This window comes from Cricetulus griseus, chromosome 2 (genome assembly GCF_003668045.3).
Source record: "Cricetulus griseus strain 17A/GY chromosome 2, alternate assembly CriGri-PICRH-1.0, whole genome shotgun sequence".
In the NCBI taxonomy this organism is placed as follows: Eukaryota; Metazoa; Chordata; class Mammalia; order Rodentia; family Cricetidae; genus Cricetulus; species Cricetulus griseus.
The window spans coordinates 455,533,778-455,557,713 of NC_048595.1; the positions used below are offsets into that span (position 1 = coordinate 455,533,778).

Sequence of the window (23,936 nt, forward strand, 5' to 3'; positions counted from 1 at the left end):
AACTAATAGATGGAAATTAATTTCTGTCTGGGTAGAGCAAATGGACACCGGCCAGCTGATGGGTGACTCAGGGATCTGTAAATGCATGGCAGGAAACTCCCACATCCTTGGGATCTGGCCTAGGTTGATACCATAACATCTCAAGGGGCAGCCTGAGCAGGTAAAAGGTGAAGTTTATGGGCTGCTCTCTCTTTTCTTCCCATTGAGCATAAAAGGTAGGTTCTACAAGGAGGCCTTAGGATGTAGGTCCTGGGCCTCTGACTTTTTGGAGGCTACGTTTCAACAGAAAGCTGTACACTGCCTGCTTCCCTCCTGGTTTGGAACCCAAAGGCCCAATCTTCTGCACACACAAGAAAGGCACTGAGGGGCTAGCATGGTGTCTGTGCAGAGCCCTGGGGCTGTGGGCTCCATGGAAGAGAGGGAACATTCACACTCAATCAGTTGGGAGGAAAGTGGAGAGATGTGGTTTGGAGTTCCGACTTGGACATAGTTGCTTTGGATATAGGGCTGGGATGTATCACGGTTGGCTGAGTTGGGCTGTGGTCTGTATGGTGAGGATCATCTGCAGAACCCTAGGGCAGGGCACAGTGAGTGGTTTACATGTTCCTATGGAAACAGGCTCATTTGAGTACTGCATGTTTTGTAAAAAAAATACATATACTGTACACACACACACACACACACACACACACACACACAGGGCAAGAGGATGGGGGTGAGGGAGACTTTCAGAACACATTTTAACCACTTGAGTTGACAACAATAGCTTCTATTTGTTAAGCACTTTTTATACTGGGTCAATTAGAATGCTTTTGTTTGAAAATCACAGAAAAGACACTTGACATTTGTTTGAATAAATATAATAATTTCATGGCTGAAATGTGAGACACAATAGAGTTTTAATGTATTTGACTGGGGCCCTGGCTCAATTTCTCTTCTCTCTCTCTTTCTCCCTCTCTCCACTTCCCTGTTCAGCCTTCTCCAGGGTGGCTTCCTTGGTACTCCATGGTTATTATGAAGTCAATTCATAGATATTATACCATCCTCACAAAACAAAATAAAGAATTTCTCTTTAAAAATGGTCTGAGATAAGAGTTGATTTTCATTGTGATTGGACCAAGTTGGCAACATGTTCTAGGATACTTGATTAAAAATAAGTCCATGAAGGGGCTGGACTTTTTCCTCCCCTGCTTTTAGTCCCAGCACTCAGGAGGCAGAGGCAGAGGCAGAGGCAGACAGATTTCCAAAAGTTCAAGGCCAGCCTGGTCTACATAGCAAGTTCCAGGCTAGCTAGGACAACATGGGTGAGAACTTACCTCAAGATAAATAAGTAAATAAACAAATCCAATAAAATAAATTCAATCAAAGCCTCATCCAGGCAGTCTCACCCAGACCCCATTTGGGAAGGATGATAGGAAGACCATTATAACTAAAGAGGGTCTGTAATAAACAACCCATCTCATCAGCTTCTTTCTTTGAATATATGTATCTGACTGCCTTCCACTTTAGAGATGCTTCGGTACTGGGGGTCTTGAAACAGATTCCACTTTAGGGATGCTTTCACCTTGAAAGAGACATACCTGCTTGGCAGTGTGTGATGGAAGGAGGCTGGAATTACATGCACTGGTCCACTTTTAGATGAAAAAAATGGAAGAAGAAAAGAATGAGGACCCACTTAGAGGACAAAGACCTCATGGGGTGAATTCAGATGCAAAGGGGCTGAGAACCAGGGACTGACTTCAGTGGCAGCAGGTGTTTCTAGGGATCCAGAAAACAAACACCCAGAGTACTGATGCACAGGTATCCGAGTGATACGGAAAATCAAACCTGTGATTTGGGAATTGACACCTGATAGTAAAAAATATTTCACAAAAACAAGGAAACTATTGGTTGTGGGTTACTACCCGAGAAACAGTCAACAAACCAGCACAGTATGTTTGCATCACTCCAACCTTTTTTTTTTTCCAATTTATCTAAACATCTCTTTGGTCCTCCATAGGCATGGATTTATCCCATGACTTTAATGCTTACATCCATTAGGCAAACAGATGAGACATATCACCTAGGCAATTCCCCAAACGTGTCTTCATTCAGCATCTATATCCGACTATAGAGAAACCCTTCTGAGTGCAGAGAATGAGTCTGTTTTTCCCACAGTGACTGAGCCAGATCAGGACAAAACACTGCCAAAGCATTTCCTAGGAATGTACCTTCTTGGATTCAGCTTTATGAATGATCAGCTTCAAATTAGAATTCTGGGATTACTTACTCAGTCCAGTGAGGTGATCTCAAAGTTATGAAAAACCTGTGCTTTTTACAGTCTTCCACGAGTCTTCTTGAAGACAAAACACACTGGGCCAGAGAAAACAACCATCCATGAAATGTGACTTGGAATGATCACAGGTGGGGAAGCTGGCTGGAGGCGTGGCTCAGAATTTAAGAGGGCGTGGTGTTGTTACAGAAGACTTGAGCTCAGTTCCCAGCACTTGCTGCCCTCCTCCAGCCTCTCTCTCTCTCTCTCTCTCTCTCTCTCTCTCTCTCTCTCTCTCTCCCTCTCCCTGGGATTTCCCTGGAACACTGAACATGTATTGATATGCAGCATCGTGGGGAGAAGGTTTGGGTAGAAGTGGCTGTCAGGTTGGCTCCTGGCTACAGCTGCCAGCAACTAGAAACAAAGTCATCTGAAAGTGATTCTTGCTCAGGAGGAGAAAAATCCCCACCTCTCTTTCCCCTTCATGTCTCTAATCCTCTGTGTCCAAAATGAGCATCACGTGCTCTACTCCGACCATCTCAGGCCTTTGGAGCTGCAGAGTGTGGACTTTCAAATTTTGCAGAAGTGAATGGTCTAGAACAGAGTTAAACATATAAAGAAGAGCTTCAAGAACTCCCATGGAGGCTGGAAGTAGCCTTGGGTGGGTGCTCACACATCTCTGTAGACGGCAGAGGGTCAAACCTGGATTCCTTCTGCACTTGATGTTGGAATCTGGCCTTTCAGGTTGACGTTAGATCTCCTAACTGATTTACTGCGGGGTCACAGTGAAATCTGTCACCAGTCCCTGAGGAGAGCAAAGCAAACCATTTGTAGATAAGAAGGGAAAAAGCATAAGAATTAGAACCTAAAACAAAACTAAAACTTTGAGGCCTGCATCACTGTTATTTGCCGTCGGTAAACTGTGGAAGCCGTTAGGTGTCTGTGCATGGATGGGTGGGTGGGTGTGGATGGATGGGTGGGTGGGTGGGTGGGTGGATGGATGGGTGGATGGGTGGGTGGATGGATGGGGGGATGGTGGATGGATGGCTGGGTGGGTGGGTGGACGGATGGGTGGATGGGTGGGTGGATGAATGAATGAATGAATGAATGGATTAACAACATGTGACGTATAATATGAAGGATTATTATTCAGCTCTAATAAGGAAGGGGATACTAAGGCTTATCATCATGTGCATTAGACTTGAAGACCTGCACTAAGTAGAGGCAGCCACAAAGGACATATAGTGGGAAATTACCAATACAGAGTCAGGTAGAAATATAAGGATATTTAATAGGGAAAAGCCTTACTTACAGAGCGACCTAGCCAGCTGGAGTGGCAGCATTCTGTGCAGCAAGTACCAAAGTGAAACCGAAAGAGCAAATGCAGTCACAGTACGTCACTCTGACCACACCCTCGAAAAGCGTGGTCAGGCACACCTGTAGCCAGCCCCTAAGTAGGCGTGGCTACAGCTTCCCCTACAAGGACAAAATTATACTTTTCCTCTGCAGGAGGTACCCACAGGAATAACATTCATAGAAAGAAAGAAAAAAAAAAAAAACCACGGGGCACCAATTTTCACAGCTGGGATGAGGAGGATGAATTGTTTAATAGGTAAAACGTTCCGGTAGGGAAATATGGGAAGGTGCTAGGGGGTGGACTTAGGTGGCATGGTCACTCAACAGTGTGGCTATCCCTATGCCACTGAATTGTACACTTAAAATGGCAATAGGGTGACACTTATGTCAACAATGACAACAACAGAGACTCCTGAGGTCAATGTCCAAATACTAGAGTCCCATGTACTTGTTCGCAGCAGGCTATGAGCAGGTGTGTAATCTCAGCTGCAGCCGAGTCTCAAGCTTCCCTCCTCAGAGAATGAGGGGCTACCTGACTTATGAGGCAAAACACGTTGTTATAATGGCCACTTAGGCACCGGCAATTAAAACCAATACCTATTACACGGTCATTTAAACGTGTGACAATTTGCTAATGCTTTTTATCAGCTAATAGGATCAGAAAGAGGTGAATTATATTTAACTAATGTACACACTTTAACGTGAGGCTAATGACCGACAAATTGGTATATTATGAAATAGAGACGTAGAGCTAGCTTGAGGGAGTGCAAGAGACTTAGGCAGATGGACTCAGACCTTTCATTGAGTTACCAGAAGAGCAGATAGCTGAACCTTCTGCCTCAAATGAGCACACACACCCAAAGTGTGATGGGTTTCTAGCTCGAAGAAAACTTCCTTGGGCCAAGGAAGGCATTGGGCACCAGCTGGGAGCTATCTGGTCAGATGCACATCCCGGAGGGTACCAAACCCCACACCTACCCCTCTTTAGAAAGACTCATTCTCTTACCGGGCAAGCGATAAAGGTCCCTAATAGAGTTACATGCTGACCTACTGACTAGGGTCCTAGCAGTGTGCTGACCCCACAGGAGAGCTTTATGGGTGTGTGTGTGTGTGGGAGATGAACTCCCTATGCCCAACCTGCTGTTTCTGTGGTCAGGGACCCTGCTGGAATCACTAGAGTGGACATGAAGTCCCCCAGGAGGTCCTACTACTGAGTGGGGATAGCTTATGTGTGTTCTCCAGAGGTCTGTGTGCTGGAAGCTTGGTCCCCAGTGTGGCACTGGGAGGGTCCTTTAAGAGGTGCAACCCTAGTGGAGTTTCTTAAGGGACACGACTCCTGTAAGAGACCAATGCTGGTCGTGTGGAGTGTGGGGGCTGCAAGAGTGGGCTCTGGCTGAGGTAGGGAGATCACTACAGAGTTAGACCATGTCATCTCCAGAAACACTGCCCTGAACACACCCAGTCTTGTCAAGGATGAAACTCAAAGACAGAAAGGCAGGGGAGCGGGGTCCTTCCAGTTCCCTGCCATGGCTCTTTCCCTTTCTGCTTTGTTGTCATGCATCCAGGGTCCTCTCAACAGAATGCTGCGTGGCCCCCTGCAGTGTTGTGACCTTAGGGGAGCCACTTGACCAACCAGGTCAGGTTCTTTCTCTTGTCCGCGCTGAGAGCCAGGGACAGAGTTGAGAGCTATTCCAGCCTGAGGCTGAGGCGGTAACTACACACTCATTCTATTATAGTAACACAGAGGGGTGCTTAGGTGCTTTAGTGAAGCACAAGAAAGTCTCCTTGGCCTGCCAAGTGCAGCCCGGAGCCCAGGTTGTGGCATTATCTTTTGATGTTTACAGGGCCCAGCTGGATGCCCACAGAAGGGCTGGAGGAGCCAGGAGTCTGTGCTAGAGCACAACACTGCCAGGCACAACACGGGCATTTTTCTCCCAGCTCCCACCATTACAGTTGTAAGGGCATCTCTTTTGTCATGAGATTGACTTTATCCAGGTGGGACTCTCAGGAGGTAGAGCTCCTGACGGCTGTGTTTTACGCTCTTGCGCCTCTTAACTCTCTACCTCTTGTTAGGTCAAATCCTTGTTTGATAAATGGGGATAACATACCTCAGGCAGAGGAGGAAACTGAGGCAGGGAAGTGGTTCCCAGTGGCTGCAGCTAGTTGACTTTTGCTTTTACTTGATAGGAGGCATCAGAGGCCTCCAACATATAGGGGCCTCCAATACATGGGGGCCTCCAACATAGTCTCTTCACTTTTACAGGAAGGGAACACAGAGGGAACCCCTGTCTTGCTCTGCCAAGTGCCTCTGATAAACACTCAAGGTGGGGCATCTGAGGAGGACCCTATAACCTAAGTATTGCATTTAGATTTCTGCAACCAGGGATGGCCAAGAGACCAAACCTTTTTCCTGAAGGAAATGGGGGCGGGCGGGTCACACAGTTCTCACCTATCTTCCCACTAGCACAGGGAGCCTGTGTGTTAAAATGGCTTCATCATCCTAGAAGTTTTACTCCAGCTCAGCATCAGCAAGTCTAAAATCTGGAAATTCAAGGCAAGACCAGAGCAGGACCTGCTTGCCTTGCTTGCAAAAGTTTCCCCGGTGTCCTTCCAAAGTGAAGAGGAGACACGGGAGAGAAGGCACCAGAAGATGGGAGGAACTCAGGAGAATCTGCATCCTGGCTACTTGGGGCTGATGGTCACCTATGCTGTCCACTCATGTGTTTCTTGAAGGATGTGTGACACTCCAACCCCACTGGATGCTGTGTGTGTCTGGGGTGCTGTGTGAGGCAGAAGGAGCCAGAGCTGGACCAAAGGATGTAGGGGTTTACAGAAATGTCCCATTTCTGTTCTGTCACCGTGTTTTTCTGTTCATGTTGCTAATAAAGGAGAGTAACCCACACTAAAGTAGTTCCCACTTCATACTCTGCACAGGAATTTCCCAGCCCCAAATCCACACGAGTTGTATGCAGAGGGGATTGAGGGCTTGCAGACCTGTCCTATCAGCTACCAAACTGCAAATAGCTGATGGGTGAAGGATGGGGCTATGTCTGCTGCCCCTTCTCAGTGCTAGGAGTTTGTCTGCTTTGGACATCTGCAGGTCTTGTGTGTGCCTTCGGTCTCTGTGAGTTCATGTGTGCATCAGTCCTGTTGTGTCTGGAAACCTATGTCCTTGGAGTCATCCATTCCCTCTGGGTCCCACACTCTTTCTGCTTCCTTTTCTGAACAGTTCCCTGAGCTCCCAGGTTTGATGAAGATGTCCCTTTTAGTGCTCTGAAGTCTCTCACTGTCTTTACGTTGTCCAAGTGTGGTCTCTGTGTTTATTCCCATCTACTGTAAGAAGCAGCTTTTCTGATGAGGGTTGAGTGAGGTAGTGATCTATGGATAGAGCAATATGTCAATTTTTTGAGGCTATTTTGAAAGGTACTGTTTCCCTGTTTTCTTTCTTAGTTGTTTGTCATTTGTATATAGGAATGATACTGATTGTGTGTGTGTGTGTGTGTGTGTGTGTGTGTGAGAGAGAGAGAGAGAGAGAGAGAGAGAGAGAGAGAGAGAGAGAGAGAGAGAGAGAGAGGAGAGAGTTAATTTTAATCCTGCTACATTATTGAAAGTGGTTATCATCTATAGAAGTTTCCTAGTGCAGTCTTTAGGGTCTTTTGTGTTTAAAATCCTATTATATATAAATAAGGGTACTTTAGTTCATTCCTACCTCTTTGCATCTCTGTGATTCCTTCAGTTGTCTTATTATTCTAGACAGGACTTCAAGTCTGTACTGAAAAGATATGGAGAGAGTGGACATCCTTGTCTTGTTCCTGATTTTAGCAGAGTTGATTTGAATTTCTGTCCATTTAGGATGATGTTACATGTGGGCTGCCTTTGTTACATGGAGTTATGTCCCATGGACCCCTAGTCTCCCCAGGACATTTATGAAGGGGTACTGGATTTCGTCAAAGGCCTTTTCTGCATGTAATGGGATGATCATGTGATTTATGTCTTTGTCTGTCTACATTATGGATTATGTTTGATTTCATCTTTGGGATAAAGACTTGATAATGATGGATAAAATTTTTCCCATGCGAGCTAAGAGAATGAGAAGGGAAGAAGAGGAAGGATTCAGAGGTCATGAGGGAGCAGAAAGGTTGAGTCAGGGGAAGAATAGAAGAAAGGACATATGATAGGTAGGGTTTTAGTTGGGGGGTGGTAGGGGAGGACGGGAGGGAGAAGGGAACTGGGATTGTCATGTAAAACAATCTTGTTTCTAATTCAAATAAAAAAATCTGAGAAAAAATTTTCCCCATGCTCTTGAATTTGGCTTGCAAATATTTTATTGGTAATTTCTGGATCTACATTCATGAGGGATATTGGTCATTGTTGTGGTTGCTGCTGGGTCATTGTGTGATTTTGTTATCAACATAATGGTGGCTTTGTAAAAAGAATATAGAGATGTTCCTTCAGCTTCTATTTAGCATACCAATTTGCAGAGTATTGGTATTGATTCTTCTTTGAAAATCTGGTAGAATTCTGTGCTGAATCCATCTTGTCCTGGGATTTTTTTTTTTTTTTTGTTGTTGTTGGCTTAATTATTGCTTCTATTTTACCAGAGGTTATGGGTCTATTTAGATTGTTTACTCCATCTTGATTTAACTTTGGTAGGTCATATAAATCAAGAAATTCATCCATTTCTTTTAGGCTTTACAGCTTGATGGATTACAGATTTTTAAAATATGTCTTTGTGATTCTCAGAATTTCCTTGGTATTCATTATAATATCTCCCATTTTATCTTTAATTTTTATGAATTTGGATTTCTCTATCCACCTTTTGGTTAATTTGTCTAAGAGTTTGAAAATATTGTTGAGTTTTCTCAAAGAACTAAATCTTAATTTCATTGATTCTTTGTATTGTTTCTATTTCATTGATTTTAATCCTGAATTTGATTATTTTTCACCATCTGCTCTTTCCAGGTATTATTTACTTCTTGTTTTCCTAGAGTTCTCAGGTGTGTTACTATGTTACTGATATGAGGGCTCTTTAGCTTTTTTAAATGTAGGTATTTAATGCTATAAACTTTCCTCTTAGAATGGCCTTCATTGTTTCCCATAGTATGCTGAGTTTTCATTTTCATTCAATTCTGAAAGGTGTTTAATTTCCTTTTTTATTTCTTTTTTGGCACAATTTTTATTCGGTAGTGAGCTGTTCTGTTTTTATGTGCTTGCACACTTCCTGTTTTTGTTGATAACAACTTTAATCCATGGTGATCAGATAGGATGCAGCATGGTATTTCCATTTTCTTACATCTGCTGAGATTTATGTTGTGTCTTAATATGTAGTCAATTTTGGAGAAAGTTCCATGGGATGCTAAGGAGGAAATGTATTCTTAAGTATTTGGGTGGAAGGTTCTGTGGATTTTTTTTTTTTAAGTTTAAATTAAAAACAATCTTATTTTGCACACCAATCCCAGTTTCCTCTCCCTCCCGTTCTCCCCTGCCCCCCCCCCACCTAACCCCATCCCACCTCCTATCCACTCCTCAGGGAGGTTGAGGCCTTGCACGGGGATCATCAGAGTCTGTCACGTCATTTGGGGCAGGACCTAGGTCCTCCCTTGTGTGTCTAGGCTGAGAGAGTGTCCCTCCATAGGCAATGGGCTCCCAAAGTCTATTCATGCACTAGGGATAAATACTGGTTTCACTGCCAGAGGCCCCATAGACTGTCCAGGCCTCCCAACTGACACCCACGTTCAGGGGGCCTGGTTCAGTCCTATGTTGGTTCCCCAGCTGTCAGTCTGGAGTCTGTGAGCTCCCACTTGCTCAGGTCAGCTGTTTCTGTGGGTTTCCCCAAGTATAGTCTTGACCCCTTTGCTCATCACTCCTCCCTCTCTGCGACTGAACTCCAGTTTATCTCAGGGTTTAGCTGTGGACCTCTGCTTCTGCTTCCATCAGCTACTGGATGAAGGCTCATTTTGTGCATTCCTGTTAGGTACATTTGATCTATGACATTGCTTGGGATATAGTTTCTATTCAATTTTACCCATAGGTGATGGCTGTCCTTGATGTTGAGATGTGTTTCTTGGATGCAGTAGAAAGATGGTTCATATTGTGTCAACCAATCTGTTAGTATGTATCTTTATATTGCAGGGACTTGTCTTATTAATATTGATCTATTAATGAGCAGTGTTTATTGATTCCTTTTATTTTGTTGTTGTGGTGTGGGTTTCCCCTTTTGATTTATGGCTTTGGAATGATTTATTCTTTGTGTTCTCTTGGATATAGTCTTCTTCAAAATGAATTTTTCCTTCTAGTGCCCTTTATAGAGCTATATTGGTGGCAAGAATTTGCTTTTTTCATTTTATTTAATCATGGAATGTTTTTCTTTTTTCTTTCAATCGTGATTGATAGTTTTGCTGGGTCTAATAGTCAGGGTTGGCAAACTGTGGTCTTTCAGAGCTAGTAGAACATCTGACCAGGCCCTTTTGGCTTTTGTGCCCCCATTGAAAATCCAGTGTTATTTTAACAAGCCTGCCTTTATATGTTAGTTTGTCTTTTACCCTTGTAGATTTTAATATCTTTTCTTGTACCTTGTACATTTTTAATTTAATTAATTAATTTTGTTTTCAATCTCCCTTTTTACCCTATACGTCCTTTGCATATATATATTTTATGACTCCCAGTTTCATGGGACTGAGTGGCGGAATGGGCAGGTCTTTGCGTCGGTATCTCTTTCTTGTGCCTTTTCTTGGGCTCTCTTCCTTTGGTGTCTCTTGTCTTATTCTGATGTTTTAGTTTAGTTTTATCTCATTATTATCCCCGAGAAGCCTGTTTGTTGGTGGGTCTGGATGGGAGGGGAGGTGGGGAGGAGCCGGGAGGAGTAGAGGAAGGAAAACTGTAATCAGGATATTTGTGAGAAAAAAAAATCTATTTTCAATAAAAGGAAAAAAAAAAAGCACACCCAAACCTCAAACAACACAACGACAACAAAATAAAATCAATAGCACCCACATCATCACACCCACTTATGGTGTGAGGGCATTAGCAAGTTTGTAGCTTCATTTGTGGGAGCCTTAGCATTTTAAAGTTATCAGAATAGTGAAGGGAATTAATATGTTAATATTTAGATTTTAATTAAATGTCTGAGAGTAGCAGGCTAAGTTTGCAATTGGGTTTATATTGATTGGGAAAATTTTTTTTGCAAAATCATACTTTTTCACTTACTAGTTGTTAGTAATTGTAAATATTTAGGGTAACATTGATTATATAATATTTAAGAGATTTCTAATTATCTAATAAACTCTTAAGATTAATAATTGGAACACTGCCAAAATTGTAATTAGTAGCAAGCATTCCTTCACAGGCACAGGTTCCCCTCAGGCACTAAGAAGTCCATTAGCACTGAAAATGGAAAACCACCATTTCTCTAAGGCAGAGTCAGATACATTCAAAATGCTGAAAAATCAGTGCTCAGTTATTCACCAGCTCAGTGATCTCTGAACACAGTATTTTAGACATGGATCCTTCTGGGCGGAAGGGGTTGGGCTACAGTTCTAAATTCCTAGGTTGGAAGGTCCCTCTTTCTAGAAGCATCTAATGAGTATCAGAATTGGAGCTTACTTCTGGGGTAAGAACACCAACCACTAAACTCATATAGTTATTGAAATCCCCGAAACAGAGTAAAGCATGTAACATTGGGAATGTGTACACGTAAGAGTGAGGATCTAAAAAGATGCACCACGACACCGCACCACAGAAGGTAGTCACTTAAGACAAAAAAAGCATTTATTTTCTCTCACTGTTCATGACGGTGGATACACTGAGAGCAGAACGGGGTGGACCTTCTTTGCTCAGGTGTCCTAGTCAAGGTGTGTGCAGGGACTTGGCTTGGAGCCATGTGTTGGTGACATTAGGAGGTGATGGAGCCTAATGCAAGGAAGTGAGGTAGCTGAGGGCATGACCTTTCAGGGGATATTGGGACTCCGGGATTTCCTTTTCCTTTATTTCTTGGCTGCTATAAGGCAGGCTGCTTTCCCCCAATATTTTCTCCCGCCATGATAAACGGCACTGGCCACAAGCACAAAGGTAATTGGACCAGTTGAGATGAACTCAAACCTCTGAAACCATGAATCAAAATAGACCTTTCTTCTTTTTAAATTGATGATCTTAGACAATGATGGAAATCCGAGTAAAAATCTTTATAATTTAATATATAATATATATATATATATATATATATATATAGAGAGAGAGAGAGAGAGAGAGAGAGAGAGTGTGTATGCCAAAATGTGGATATGGAGGACAGAGGACAATGTTCAGGAGTTGGTTTTCCCCTTCCATCCTGGGTTCTGGGGACTGAACTTTTATCCACTGAGTTATCTCACCAGTCCAAACACATCGACGTCTGATGAATACATGGCTTATACTTATGGTAGTTTCTGTCCATGGCTGGCTATCCCTGTTGCCCATGGATCTGTAGAAAAGTGGCACATGGTAGTGGCTGGAGAGTGCACTGTAACAGGCAAATGTCAGGCAAGAGGAGGGATTATGTCCTAACACCCTTCTGAGGGCATGCCCTTAGCGAACAGATTTCCTACTGGGCTTCTTCCTCCCCCAAGTGACATGCTTTGGGGACTGAGTTTTTAATACATGGGCCTTTAGGAGACATTTAGCCACATTGTTGTTGATTGGTGACCTTAGTTCTTTATCAGTTGGGTTCTCCAAAACAGTGCCATCAAGACAGCTGGCTTCCCTGCAGTGTGTAATTCATAGGAGGTCAGGGCAAGCAGGCTGCCTGCCACAGGGCCTTGTCACGTCCTTGCCTTTAAGACAAGCATCCTCGTTTGTGAGAAGAGCTACTCAATAGGGCTGACGCTGAGACCAGAGGAATCCAGCTCTGGTGCTGTCTTGGTTACTTTCTTGTGTGGTAAATACTTTGACCAAAGCAACTCAAGGGAGAAACTTTGGGCTTGCAGTTTCAGAGAGACATAATCCATTCTGAGAAGACATGGCAACTGGGATGGCAACAGGGAGGGAAGGGACCCAGGTAGGGGCCGAAGGGTGGCTGGCCACATGTATTTCAATCTACACTCCAGAAGCAGAGAGTTGAACAGGAAGTGGGGGCGGCCTAGAAAGCCTAAGGCCCACCTTCAAGTGACTCACTTCCTCCAGCAAGTCTCTACTTGGCAAAGGTTCCACCATCTTCCCCTCCAGTGCTACCTGCTGGGGAGAAAGCCTTCAGCTGTGGGTACAGCAGCCTCATGCAGGGAGGTGGCAGAGATTTCCTGGACCTCTCTTACAGCCACCATAGCTCCCCCAAACACGAGTGTGGGAAATGAGGGCTCTAATTCTGAACATGGGACAAATGACTGTGTGGGGCTGCTCCCTCACTTCAGGTTTTCTTTTAAAGAGTGCCTGTCACTCAGGACTGAGACACTTGCTTCACCACAGCCATTCAAGCTCCATTAACTGGCATGAAAACAGTGAAATTGACACTTTGTCTGCTAATTGCCTGCGTTTTAACTCCTGCTCCTTCAGACAGATAACCTTACTTTTGCTTAAAAAAATGTTTCTTAATCTGTTGGAACCAAAACTGTTACCTGATCCCCCCACCCCGTTTCTAAGCCTTGGCTTTATAGCACACAGTCCTGAGAGTATTTATTTATTTACTTCCCGTGTGTGTGTGTGTGTGTGTGTGTGTGTGTGTGTGTATGTGTTTCTGTTTGTTTTTTGTGTTTTAATATTTGGGTTGTCTTGATCCAGAACCAACTTCTCTCTCTCTCTCTCTCTCTCTCTCTCTCTCTCTCTCTCTCTCTCTCATATATATATATATATTCATGAATATGAATATATATGAATATGACTTGCCTGTGCCTACAAAAGGGCCTGACAACTGGTTTGTTCCTTCTACCTCAGTCCCTCATTACACTAAGGCTAAGTGTGATGTAGTTGTCCCGGGTCCTGTGGATTCTCTAGTCTGCTGTCTGACCCAGACATTGAAGGTGGAACTGTATGAGGATTGGGTGGTGGATGAGATGTAGATGGGTCTAAGAGACGAGCAGTTTGAAGATGCCCAGGTTTCCTAGTAGGCAACTAAGAGGTCAGGGTGTCCACTTCAAAGTTAGTGAGAGAAAAGACAAAGATACCTCTGGGGTTTGAGTAAGAATGACTCCCATAGATAGAGACTTGAATGCATGATCTCAGGAAGTGGCACTGATGGAGAGTCTTCTGTATGTATGTCTCTCTTATTGGTTGAATAAAACACTGTTGGCCAATAGGGAAGCAAGATAGGCGGGACTAGGAGACAAGGAGGATTCTGGGAAACGTAGGCAGTGAGTCATGATGTAGGACAGGAGAGGAGTAACGTGTCTCCCGACCTTTCTCTGGTAAGAGAAGACCACATGGAAACACTTAGATCGATAGAAATGGGTTAGAAGTCAAGTCAGAACTAGCCAATAAGAAGCCCTAGGCATTGGCCAACAGTTTCATAATTAATATAGTATCCAATGTGTTATTTGTGGACTCTGAGGCAGCTGTGGAACCAGGCAGGAACACCATAACATGGCACTGTTAGGAGGTGTGGCCTTGTTGGAGGAAGTGTGTCACTGGGGGTGAGCTTTGAGGTTTTGAATGCTCAATTCAGGCCCAGAGTCTCTCCCTCTCTCCCTCTCTCCCTCACCTTCTCTCCCTCTCTCCCTCTCCCTTTCCCTCCCCCCTCTCTCTCTGGTGGATTCCTGCTGGTCCAGATGTAGAACGCTCGGCTGCTTGCTTGTAGAACTCATGCCACCATGCTTCCCACCACAATGACGATGGACTAAAGCTCTGAACTGTAAGTAGCCACAATTGTATACTTTCCTTTATAGAGTTGCTCTTCACAGCAATAGAAACCCTAACCAAGACAGCTTCCTTTTCTGATGGGAGCCCCAACCCTGGGACTGTTAAAGGAGGGATCCAGTACCATTTCTCCGAGTTTGGTGAAAAGGGACTGAAGGTGAGTGTCGTCACTCACACTCACCTGGAAGGTGGGGGCAGATAGGTGGCTGCTGTTCCCCGTGAAGCAGGAAGTCAAGTCAATGTGGTATCATCGGCTTATTTACTATGGGGAGTGGAGAAGGAAAGATGCCGAAAACCGACAGGAGCACTAATATATCCATTTTTATAATTTTTTCTCCTGGTCGTTCTCAGCAGCTTGGTAGTATAACAGAAGACAATGGGTGGGTTTTTAAAACTTGCCACTTAATTTGCCAAGTAGGTTCCCTGTGAGCAGCAGATAGTCTTTGGTTCTTCCCCACTCCTCCTAATCTGAGAAGTTCCTGCTTTTTAATTGAGATGCTATTTACATTTATTGTGATTATTTTTGTTGTGACTGTTTAAATCTACCAGCTTGCTCTTAGTCTTTTGTTTGTTCCATCTGTTTTCGTTCTATTTTCTTGCCTTCCTTCTTGGAAATTGACTCTCTTTCACGATCCATTTAATCTTTGTTGGCTCAGGAACTATAATTCTTCATTATGTTATTTTAGGGATTGCTCTGGGGTTTACAATGTAGTATTTAACTTGTCAGCAATGTCTAGTGACATCACACCACTATATGTACAGAAAAATTCTTACTGGCTACTTTTCTCCTCATATCTATTTCTTACATGTTACAAACCATACGCTACATGTTAAGTTTTTAAGTTTAGTAAGTTACCTTTTTTTTTTTTTTTTTTTTTTAAATCCTTTATATGTGTTCTTGTTAGAACTCTCTCCTGTGGTCTTCATTCCCTTGTATGGGTCACATTCTTATCTAGTTATTTCTTTTTTTCAGTTCAGATTTTTTCCTTTCTTAAAATTTAAATTAGAAACAAGATTGTTTTACATATATATATCATTCCCAGTTCTCTCTCCCCCATCCTCCCCTGCTCCCCACTGACCCCCTATCTCATCCCCTTTCTGTTCCCCAGGGAGGGTGAGGCCTTCCATGGGGGATCTTCAAAGTCTGTCATATCATTTGGAGCAGGGCCTAGGCCTCCCACATGTGTCTAGGCTGAGAGAGTATCCCTCCATGTAGAGTGGGCTCCCAAAGTCTATTCACGTACTAGGGATAAATACTGATCCTCTGCTAGAGGCCCTATAGATTGCCCAGGCCTCCTAATTGACATGCACGTTCAGGGGGTCTGGGTCAGTCCTAGTTATTTCTTTCAGTATATCTTTCTATATATCTAGGTTAAAAGTTATTTCTTTGGGTACTATAAATTATTGCTCTATCTTTTGTTTGAAGTGCTGTAAAGAAAGTCTTCTGCAATTTTATTTTTATTCAATCTCCCTTTTCCTCTGGCTGTGTGTATAACTGTGTGTTAGTCCGGGCTCTCGAGAGTAACAGGACTTATAGAATGACTCAAATATATATACCTACAGAAAGAGGATTTATTAGAATGGCTTACAGGCTGTGCTCCAGCTAATCCCACCATGGCTGGCTAGGAATGGAAAGTCCAAGAATCCAGTAGTTGTTCAGTCCATGAGGCTGGCTGGCTGTCTCAGCTGGTCTTCTGTATGTGCTGGAACCCTGAAGAGGTAGGGCTTGAAAGTCAGTGAAGAGATGGACTTGCTAGGAGACAAGGGCAAGCAGCAAAGAGCAAAAGCTTCCTTATACGGGCTTCCAGCAGCAGGTGTGGCGAAGATTAAAGGGGTTTTCCTGCCTTAAGATTTGGATTAAAGGCCTGCCTCTTCCCAATCGAAAGATATCGATTAAAGGCATGTCTTTGTAACTAAAGGATCTGGATTAGAAGTTAATCTTCCTACTTCAAATTAAGTAAAATTCTCTCACAGGTGTGCTGTTCATTTTTGAATTTTAGTTAATACCAGGTGTAGTAAAATTGACAAGCAACCTGTCACCATCACAACCTGTCTTTTCCTCTGGTTGTGTGTGTGTGACTGTCTTTTTCACTGGTTTTCAGTAGTCTGGCTATGACGTTATTTTTACTGCCTTTCTGTTTCTGGTGCTTGAAGTTTATAGAGTTTTTTACATTTGGGAGTTCTTAATTTTTAGCTGATTTGGAAAATTTGGGCTATTACTTCCTCAAATAGTGTCCCTGTCACATTTACTCCTCTTCAGAGAAACTTCAGAAGTTCACTCACACTCGAGAGTTTCCAATCTTTTCTCTCTGTTTTAGTTTGTAGTGATGTCTTTCTACTCTCTATTCCCTTTCCCCCGGGAAAGCTAACACAGTGTTAACCTCTTGTAGTGTAATATCTTATCTCAGGCTTTGAAGCTATCATCTCTTGAAGTTTACTTAGGTCCCTATCATTTCATCCAGGTTAAATTTCTCCTTTAACTTTTCACCACTTATAATATAGTTAAAAATAATTGCTTTGAGTCAGGGCTGTGGCATGGGCCACTAATCCTAGCACTGTGGAGCCCAAGGCGGGAGGAGTTTCAGGACTGCTTGGGCTACACATTGGGTTTGAATTCAGTATTGTAACAGTAGGACCCTGTTACAAGAAACAACTCATCAGCCAAGAAAGACATCCTTCCCTAACATTCTGTCATCTGTGTTACTTGAGGTTGGTTGCTACTGATTGACTCTCCTCATAACATGTAATGTTTTCCTGCTTATCTGTATGCTTGGTAAGTTAAGGTTGCTTGGGTAGTAGATATGAATTTTACTTTCTTGAGAGAGACTCACCTTTCTATAAATACTCTCTAGTTTCGTTCAGTGATACCATTATTTGGAGACACTGTGATCACTAGTTATTGTTTTAGTTGGCAGCATCACAGGTCTGCTTAGCCTAGAGCTCTCTTCTTTCTTCATGCCCTTCCATGCTTACTGTCTTTCAAATTTGCTTCAGTATTTGAGGGAAGCCCTCCAAAGATCTGCAGAATAGTTGTCTGTGAAGCTTTCAAGAAAGCTTCAGCCATGACCTCAGTGTCACCTCAAGTAAATGGGGCCAGTGTGCATACCTTGGCTCCCTCTTGGCCCCAAGGGAGGGAATTCTGTGTAGTCTGTGATCTGAGAGCTCTCTGAGGCGGCCACTTGATTTGTTTCCCCTTTCTCAAAGTCTCCACTATCTGATGGCTAGTATTTTGGAAAAGTATTAAATTTTTTCCAGTTTTTCAGCTGTTTCCTTTAGAGGGTAAATTTGGTCTTTGTTGCCTTGCCTGACAGCCTTACCTAGCTTATCTGGGATGGGTGGAGTGGGCATATTTCTTTACGTCTGACCATTTGTAGAGTGGTTATAATGGATCTCTATGGTGTTATATTAGTTACTTTCCCTCCTTTTTATGACAAAATTCCAAGAAAACAAAGCGCTTAAGAAAGGAAGGGCTTATGTTGGCTCATGGTTTGAGGGTGCTGTTTGTCATGGTAAAGAAATGATGGAGTCAAGAGACCGAGGCATTTGACAGCATTACTTCCACATTCAGGAAGCAGAGAGAGTTAATAAACCAGAAGTGTCTATTTATTTATGCAGCCTATTTATGCAGCCCAGGACCCCCAAACATGGAAGGGTACCATCCACATTTAATGAACCTAATCTCCAAACTCACTCACAGATGTGTTCCCAGAGATTTGTATCTTAGGGGATTCTAGATCTTGTCCAACTGAAAATCAGTAAAGACATTAGGGTGTTGAGAAAACAATGGCGAGTTGTTCTGCAGAAAAGGTACAGGGGCAGTATTTAGTGGGAATTTTGATAACTTCAAGGGATAAGGCAAGGCACAAGGGCAGCAGCAGGAGGAGGTGGGTCAGAACTTGGTGATTTAAGAATACAGAGATGAAGTAATTCAAGCTGATGGCCAACAGGCCGTGGCTCTCAGTTTAACAAGAATAAGATTGAGGAAGTATTTGGAATTCAGAAGAATATGTCCCTATGTTTGAGAATTTCAGAGGACATTTCCTTGGAAGTTGGCACTGGGGATCCCCCCGTCATCTAGGGGACATTATTTATAACTACATAACCCTTCTTTGGGGCAGACAAAAATTGACTGTGGGGGACTGTCGGCAGTAGAAACTGGTAGGACAAAAATGCATAGCAACATGGAGTACTGTGTAAAGCAGACTCAACTAACAAGCTATGTGCCCTGGGAATAAGACTTATTTTACTCAGTTAAATAACCCACAGAACTTACGGTGCCACCTGACATGGACATTTGAAGCTGACCAGCAGGTGGAATCAACCTGCAAAATGGATCTAACGTTTCTCAAATCCTGGCATTCATTTCCTTGTCTAGTCTCCTCCCACAATGGACAGGAGTGACTTTGTAACCAATAAGATATTACAGCAGTGGCAACCATGACCTCCAAAGCTAGAACACAAAAGAAATGCTGACATGCATTTTGCTTGTTCCTGCATCACTGGGTAGACAGGACCACACTGGAGAAACTGCTGCCAACAAATACCAACTTTCTGGGTAAAAGAGTGGGTGATCTGGGAAACTAGCCCAGTAGTCCCTTTGTCCAATGACTGTGGTCCATCTTGGCATAAGAAGTGATGCCACTTTTGGACTTTGTGGAATCCATACAAACAAGAAGGCTTTTTAAACCAAATATGGCTTTTTGACAGTGGACTTCCTATCTTCTAAGAACTGTGAGTCAAATAAAATCTTAATTCGTTGTAAATTAACCAGTGTATAGCATTCAGTTGCATCAATGGTAAACATGTTGGAAAATTTGGATAGCTCAGACCAAACATTCAGAAGGCGGGTCATGTGTGACTTTCCATTTAGACTCAAGCTGTGGAAACACTTCTAAATTCTGAGTCAAAGAATCTTCATGAAATAGACATAAAAAATACAACCCATCTAAATCTTGTCACTTAGCAGTAGATAATTTGCACACCTGGGATCCAGAATTAGGATATCGTAACACAATCTGAGCATCCAGACATGTGATTTGATCTAGTGAGAGCAGACTCCAGAAAGGAAGCTGAAGAGGGTGCTGCAGGCCTCTCACACTTACGGTTGCTAAGCGACTGCTGCCTCATCCGAGGATGAAAGTACCACTGTTGCCCTTTATGTAACCTCCGCATCGTCACTGAAACTCCAGGGGCCGCTGCAACCACAAGTGGGGAGAGAGTAGACTCTGTGGCACAGTGATAACCAGGGTGTGCAAGTCCCTCTCGTTGGATGTCGAGTCCTCTGGGCACAGGCTCAGGAGTAGGCCAGCTGGGTCACAGGGGAGTTCTAGTTTTGTGTCTTTGAGAAGCCTCTGCACTCAAAGCCACTAGACCAGTCTACACTCCACCAATAGTAAATTCCTCTTTCCCCACATCCTCTCCAGCGTTTAATGTCATTTGTTTTCTTCATGGTAGACATTCTGACTGGGATGAAAGGGAATCTCAAAGTTTTGATTTGCATTTCTGTGATGAATAGAGATGTTAAACTCTTGAAGATATTTATTGGCTACTTGTATTCTTTTTTTTATTGTACAGTTGGCTTATTTTTATTTTTTTTCCAACTTTTCTTTTATTTGAATTAGAAACAGGATTGTTTTACATGACAATCCCAGTTCCCTTCTCCCACCCGTCCTCCCCTACCCCCCCCAACTAAAACCTTATCTGTCACATATCTTTTCTGCTCCCCCTGGATGGTGAGGCCTTCCATAGGGTGTCATCAGAGTCTTTCGTATCCTTTGGGATAGGGCCTAGGCCCACCCCCGTGTGTCTTGGCTCAGGGAGTATTCCTCTATGTGGAATGGGCTCCCAAAGTCCACACTATGCTAGGGATAAATACTGGGCTTCTAAGGAGGTCCCATAGATTTCTGAGGTTTCCTCACAGAAACCCATGTTCCTGGGGTCTGGATCAGTCCCATGCTGGTATTCCAGCTATCAGACTGGGGAGCAAGAGTTCCCAGATGTTCAGGTCAGCTGTTTCTGTGGGTTTCACCAGCCTGGTCTGGATCCCTTTGCTCTTCACTGGTCCTTCTCTGCATCTGGGTTCCAGTTCAGATCGGTGATTAGTTATGGGTGTCTGCTTCTACTTCCACCAGCTGCTGGATGAAGTCTATAGGATGGCATATAAGTCAGTCATCAATCTCATAATCAGGGGAGGGCATTTAAGGTAGCCTCTCCTCCATTGCTGAGATAGTTAGCTGGTGTCATCTTTGTAGATCTCCAGACATTTCCCTAGTGCCTGATTTCTCTGTAAACCAAAAATGTCTCCCTCTATTATGATATCTCCATTCTTGTTATCATGTATTCTTCCCCTGAGTCATACTTTCTGCTCCCTCATGTCCTCGGCATCCCTCTTCTTCTCCCCTTCTCATTCTCCTAGCTCCCTCCCTCCTCTTCCCATGCTCCCAATTTACTCAGCAGATCTTGAACCTCTCCCCTTCTCCAGGGGACCATGTATGTCTCTCTTAGGGTCCTCCTTATTAGCTTCTTTGACAGTGTGGATTGTAGGCTGGTAATCCTTACTCTATGTCTAAAATCCACATATGACTGATCCAGACCCCAGGAACATGGGTTTCTGTGAGGAAACCTCAGAAATCTATGGGACCTCCTGTAGAAGCCCAGTATTTATCCCTAGCATAGGTGTGGACTTTGGGAGCCCATTCCATATATAGGAATGCTCCCTGAGCCAATTCACATATGTGTGAATCCACATATGTTTGTCTTTTTGCAATTGGGTTACCTTGCTCAGAATGGTTTCTTCTAGATCCATCCATTTTCCTGCAAATTTCAAGATTCCATTGTTTTTTTTTTTCTGCTGAGTAGTACTCCATTGTGTAAATGTACCACATTTTCTCTGTCCATTCTTCAGTTGAGGGGCATCTAGACTGCTTCCAGGTTCTGACTATTACAAATAGTTCTGCTATGAACATTGTTGAACATATGTCCTAGTTGTATGAATGTGCTTCTTTTGGGTATATGCCTAAGAGTGGAATTGCTGGATCTTGTGGTAGACTCATTCCCATTTTTTTGAGGAGTCACCATACTGATTTCCAAAGTGGCTGTACAAGTTGGCACTCCTACCAGCAGTGGAGGAGTGTTCCTCTTTCTCCACATCCTCTCCAACATGAACTGTCATTGGTGTTTTTGATTTGGGCCATTCTGACAGGAGTAAGATGGTATCTCAGAGTTGTTTTGATTTGCATTTCCCTGATGGCTAATGATGTTGGACACTTTCTTATGTGTCTTTCAGCCATTTTAGATTCCTCTATTGAGAATTGTCTATTTAGTTCTGTACCTCACTTTTTAATTGGTTTTTTTGGTATTTGGGGGACTAGTTTCTTGAGTTCTTTGTATATTTTGGAGAGCAGCCCTCTGTCAGATGTGGGGTTGGTGAATATCTTTTCCCAGTCTGTCGGCTGCTGTTTTGTTTTGCTGACTGTCTCCTTTGCCTTACAGAAGCTTCTCAGTTTCAGGAGGTCCCATTTATCAATTGTTGACCTCAGTGTCTATGCTGCTACTGGTGTAATGTTCAGGAAGCAGTCTCCTGTACAAATTAATTAAAGGGTGTTTCCCACTTTGTTTTCTAATAGGTTCAGTGTAGCTGGATTTATGTTGAGATCTTTGATCCATTTTGACTTAAGTTTTGTGCAAGGCGATAGGCTTGGGTCTATCTGCAGTCTTCTACATGTCTGCAACCAGTTATTGAAGATGTTCTCTTTGTTCCATCATATAAATTTGGATTGTTTGTCAAAAATCAGGTGTTCATAGGTGTGTGGGTTAATATTAGGGTTTTCAATTCTATTCCATTGGTCTACCAGTCTATTTTTGTGCCAATACCAAGCTGTTGTCAGTACTATAGCTCTGTAATAGAGCTTGAAGTCAGGGATGGTGATGCCTCCAGAAGATCTTTTATTGTATAGGGATGTTTTGGCTATCCTGGGTCTTTTGTTTCTCCATACAAAGTTGAGAATTGTTCTTTCAAGGTCTGTGAAGAATTGTGTTGGGATTTTGATGGGGATTGTGTTGAATCTGTAGATGGCTTTTGGCAAGATTGCCATTTTTACTATGTTGATCCTACCTATCCAAGAGCATGGGAGATCTTTCCATTTTCTGGTATCTTCTTTAATTTCTTTCTTTAGAGACTCAAAATTCTTATGGTACAGGTCTTTCACATTTTTGGTTAGTGTTACCAAGGTATTTTATGTTGTTTGTGGCAATTGTAAAGGGTGATGTTTCTCTGATTTCTTTCTCCATCAATGTGTCACCGGTATATAGTAGGGCTACGGATTTTTTTTCGTTAATCTTGGATCCTGCCACTTTGCTGAAGGTGTTTATCAGCTGTAGGAGTTCCCTGGTAGAGTTTTTTGGGTCACTTATGTAGACTATCATATCGTCTGCAAATAGTGAGAGTTTGACTTCTTCCTTTCCAATTTGTATTCCCTTCATCTCCTTTTGTTGTCTTATTGCTCTGGCTAGGACTTCAAGGACAATATTAAAGAGATATGGAGAGAGTGGACAGCCTTGTTTTGTCCCTGATTTTAGAGGAATTGCATCGAGTTTCTCTCCATTTAATTTGATGTTGACTGTTGGCTTGCCGTATATTGCTTTTATTATGTTGAGGTATGTTCCTGTTATCCCTGATCTATCCAAGACCTTTATCATGAAGGGTGTTGGATTTTGTCAAAGGGTTTTTGGCATCTTGTGGTCTTTTTTCCTCAGTCTGTTCATATGGTAGATTACATTGATGGATTTTTGTATGTTGAACCATCCTTGCATCCCTGGGATGAAGCCTACTTGATCATGGTGGATGATTTCTCTGATATGATCTTGTATTCTTCGATGAACTGTCTGTTTAGTTCATCGATCCATTAACTGATCAGTGATGGTTTTGTGTTTAAAAAAATTGAGTTCTTCATATATTCTGGATATTAACCCATCTGAAGTATAGCTAGGAAATATATTTTTCCTGTTTTGTTGGTTAGCTGTTTATTCTGCCAATAGTTACTTTGGATATGCAGACCCTTTTAATTTCATGTAATCCCATTTGTCAGTTTTTGGGGCTATAACTTACAGTACTATGTCTTGTACTACTGGAGTTTTATCTATAACTATAACCATGCAGTGTTTTCCCAATGTTTCCAATTTTGAATTAAGGTCTCTTGTCTAAATTAAACTTATTTTTGCTCATGGTGAGACAGAGAAGTTTCTAATTTCATTCTTCTGCAGGTGTGTGTCTAGTTTTGCTGTCACCGTTTGTGGAAAAGGATGTCTTTTTCCCAGTGTGTGGTTTTTAATATCTTTGTCATAAACAAGGTGTTCTATGGGTTTATCCTTGGGTTTTCCAGTGGTCTTGGAATACATGTCTGTCTTTGTGCTGGCAGCATAGTGCCCTTGTCACTATGGCTCTGTAGTATGGTTTGAAGTCAGGTACTATGAGGCCTCTAGCTGTGTTCTTCCTGTTTAGAGTCATTTTGGGCAT

At 42.9% G+C, this 23,936-nt stretch overlaps 2 long non-coding RNA genes across 2 annotated transcripts in view; one reads left to right on the plus strand and one right to left on the minus strand.

Moving 5' to 3' along the window:
• Window positions 1-844: 844 nt before the first annotated feature.
• Window positions 845-3,617, minus strand: LOC118238263. Its single transcript, XR_004768064.1, has 2 exons — window positions 3,564-3,617; window positions 845-3,056 (listed from the first exon to the last, which is right to left on the minus strand). It is a non-coding gene; the product is annotated as an uncharacterized LOC118238263 (long non-coding RNA).
• Window positions 3,618-13,906: 10,289 nt separating this feature from the next.
• The window catches only part of LOC103159579, a 34,083-nt gene continuing 24,053 nt past the window's right edge, over window positions 13,907-23,936 (plus strand). Inside the window, exons 1-2 of the long non-coding RNA XR_003481678.2 lie at window positions 13,907-13,974; window positions 14,335-14,417. This is a non-coding gene — a long non-coding RNA (uncharacterized LOC103159579). The remainder of the gene's footprint in view (window positions 13,975-14,334; window positions 14,418-23,936) is intronic.